General features: G+C 29.8%; 1 protein-coding gene across 1 annotated transcript in view; it reads right to left on the reverse strand.

Moving 5' to 3' along the window:
- The window catches only part of LOC117115502, a 9,941-nt gene extending 5,970 nt beyond the window's left edge, over positions 1-3,971 (reverse strand). The window contains exon 1 of the mRNA XM_033259344.1: positions 3,935-3,971. The gene's annotated coding sequence lies outside the window, so the exon portion shown is untranslated. The remainder of the gene's footprint in view (positions 1-3,934) is intronic.

The raw sequence follows: 3,971 nt of genomic DNA on the forward strand, positions 1-3,971 counted from the left end.
ATTGTATACACTGGGCCTACGGTTTATAGTCCTTATCCGAGAAGACTTGTTCTACCACCAGAACCATAGGCGAGCGTGCCGTTCGAACCAGCGCCGATATTATGGCTATAGCTTGCGGCGCCCCTGCTAACCGCTCGGCCATTCGACTCACCTAAAACATAAGACATAAAACGACTTGTTTTTTATACTTACCGACGTTCTAAACCATTATTTAGAACTCATACCAATTGTTTAGTTATTTGGTAATTTTAATGTATACAGTATAGTAATCACTATCAATGTTTTTTTCTTAATGTATTTGTATGTTTTTACGTTGTAATGTAGTCAAATTCAGTCATTCGCTGTCGATTGTAAACTGTACACCGAAAAATATATAAATAAATAAATAAATAAATACCATGTAAGTGTTTTCAGATGATTTAAAAAAAGCAGTGTAGTTTTATACAGTATTTTTTTAAAGCTTTGTCTACGCTATCAAATTTCATAAAAAAGCATCACATAAAATGTGATGTAAAATAAGAGTTGATAGTATGTGATATGACGTAATTGTTCCCAAGTATGGGTACATCAAATTTGTTTGTCACATAAAATTTGATAGTGTAGACAAAGCTTTGTATCAAGGTTCAAAACGATATTAAAGCATCATATTATCAATAATCAATTTACAATTTATTTGACAATATCAAATACATTAATCAAAATATAACATAATGAAAAAAAAGTTTATTTTATTATTATTATTATTATTATATTATTATTTCATATTTATTATTATTATTATTATTATTATTATTATTATTACTACTACCATTAGACTTCTAAGGAAGCAACCCTATTTCGAGTCCGAAACGTAGCCCCTTACTCAAAAACACCATAAGTGTTAAGTTTAGGGGGAATTCATCGACTGACTGAGTAAGGAAGGTCTGCTTTCACAAGTGAAGGTACACAGACATCTCGCCGGCAAGTTCGATACAACAGTAGCCTCTGCCACTGCTTAATGCATCGGGTCTACTACCACTAGACTGCTAAGGAAGCAAACCCTTACTCAAAACACACACAATAAAAAAAAATACAAACTTACTTTAAACTACTTAATTACCCCCATCTTATGTTACTACTGTTTCTACAATCACCACTATACATTTGTTCTGTAAAGTCATGAGTATGATGAATTTTGAAGCAATAAAAGAAATTAAATTGAATACATATGATCATTGAACAGGAAATTATAACAAATTATTTGCAAAGAAAACGTAAAAAGGAATTTGTGTGTGTGTTTTTTTTTTTTCTATATTTGAATGAAATATTTTTGATAGGCCTTTGAGTACCAGTTTTCATTCATAGTCATGCACTGGTATTATATACAAACTATAATAGGTTAATGCGTAACATAAGTTATTAATAGATTTGTAATTATATGGCAAATCAATGCCATTAACATTATCATTGTACCAATAGCGATACTTTAGCAAAAACGGTAACAATTACTATGACAATATCAATGTCATCGGGTTCCATATAATTAAAATTGTTTCCCTTTTTAAATTGGTGGGTTAAGGCTTATAGCAGGTTTTATAGACAACGTGTAATTTTAATTTTGTTTAAGTACAAAAGCCAATGATTGTTTATGGGAAATACTGTATACATTTCACATGCTTCTAGGTAATAGGATTGATGATTACATGAAGAATCATCAGCGAAAAGAGGCGCAAAAAAATACAAAAAAAACGACTTGTTTTCTTTATAATTACCATCGTTTTAAACCATTATTTAGAACTAATACCAATTTAGTTATTTGGTAATTTTAATGTATACAGTATACCGTGGTAATCCATATCAATGATTTTTTTCTTAATGTATCTGTATGTTTTTATGTTGTAATGTAATCAAATTCAGTCATTCGCTGTAAACTGTATACCGAAATAGATAGAAATAAATAAATAAATAAATACCATGTAAGTGTTTTCAGAAGATTTAAAAAAAAAATAGTTTGTTTTTTTCTTTTTTAAAAGGCATTTGGGAGATAACGAACTAGTTACACTACAGTCAGGCGTCTTCAAGGATTTAGCAAGTCTTCAAACGTTGTAAGTGACAATCCACAAGTTATGAAATATAGTGTCTGTGATTGGAAGGTTTTGATACCAAAAAAAGTCGCAAAGCATTCAGTTTTATTTATTATAATTGTCATTTTAAAAGTATGCATATCCTGACATTCCATTGATGACGTAAACAACAGAGGAATGTGGCAAAGATAAGTCAAACCAGTCACTCCTCACAAAAAATTATTATTTATTAATACAGTGTTGAATAGTAAAATTAAAGCTCTAAAAATGTATTAAAATTTCATTATTAGGTTTTAGGAGTTTAAGTCTACAGCTGTTTAAAGATTAGTATTTAACAAATCAGCATCAAATCGTAGATAATGGGAAAAATAAGAACAATTAAGCATGATGATGTATTAGGTATGTAAAGTTTATTAGAAAATGTTAACTTTAATACATGTTTTGGCCATTATTTCCGAAAGGAGTTACTAGTTTTTCTTGTCTTCGCCACAAATATTAAAATTACATATTACATTACAACAATATCAGAGAAAAACAGAACCCGTCAAGTCATGTTTAGTTTAGTTTAATTATACAAAGGTTTTTCGACAAAACTGCATTGTTGACGACGCCCGTTACTTCATGAAGTGTTGTCTTTAACAAAACAACTCATAAAGTACCCCCTTTTCACTTAAAATCCCAATTTATAAATAATATGTATTCTGTATTGGATGGAGCGTCTACTCATTATTCATGCAAGCAGAAACGTGAAAGCAGAAATATGGTACTGGTATGCATGATAAACTTGTTTGGCGTAAGTTTGATAAAAACTGTGTCTCGCCTGCGAAATAATAATATTTTTCTACTCATGGTTGTTTGTGTACACGCTTTGAAAAAATAAATACATACCTGTATGCATTTGAACACCAAAGAGTGCCATGAGAGCCACAGCGGCTTATGTATCAAGATACCCTAGAAACCCAGACATGGCACTTTTATACTTAAAAATGCTTTAAAAATAACAACATTATAAAAGTAATCAGTCAAAATATATTAAAAGAAATTTATTGAAATCCAGCTATCACATTTCTGCGTTGTTGTCGTGAAATAGCATTAGAAACTTTGTTGCAACCTGTCTGATATCATATTTGCTTCTCTCTAAAAATTTACCAATGACTTCTAATCAAACAGAAATGTATTCAAATGGTAAATTTTATCAAGCTAAGCCTTGTTTTTTAAAAGAATCGCTACACTATCGCTACATTTTTTTTAATGCAATCGTCGCACTAGCGTAGCAGTCCTCGATGCAATCGGCAAAGCACTCCGAAGTAGAAAGGGCGACACCATAGGCCATTTGCATAATAATGAATGATTACATAATAATTTCATAATTATGTGGGTATGAATTTTTTTATAGTGTTGATATATTTATTTGCATATGCGGGTATATTAATTTTCATATTTTGCAGGTATATTAATTTGCATATGCTGGTATATTAATTTGAATATGCTGGTATATTAATTTGCATGTGCTGGTATATTAATTTATATATGGTTGTTTATTAATTTCCATAATGTTGAAATATTAATTTGCATAATGCGGGTGTGTAAATAATAATGAGAATATAGGGTATCGCTGAGCCTCCTATCTAAGTAGTTCTGAAAAGAACTGTTTTTGTTGAGAATGTCTCAACGCTAAATAATAATAATAACAATATGTAGATTACACAAATAGTAATGTAAAAAACCTGTGATAAATTGTAATCAACTTAGCTGAAAATTTGTAAATGAAAATACAAATCTAAATTTCTAACTTATTTTCAGTAGGTCTAGTTTAGTTAGGGAGAAAACAGGCAATAAGATTCGTTGAATAATAATAATATAACACTTACATAGGGTATTCTCATCCTGTTTTTACAAATAGTATAT

This window comes from Anneissia japonica, unplaced genomic scaffold (genome assembly GCF_011630105.1).
Source record: "Anneissia japonica isolate Jap-2015-1 unplaced genomic scaffold, ASM1163010v1 scaffold287837_len168178_cov141, whole genome shotgun sequence".
NCBI lineage: Eukaryota > Metazoa > Echinodermata > Crinoidea > Comatulida > Comatulidae > Anneissia > Anneissia japonica.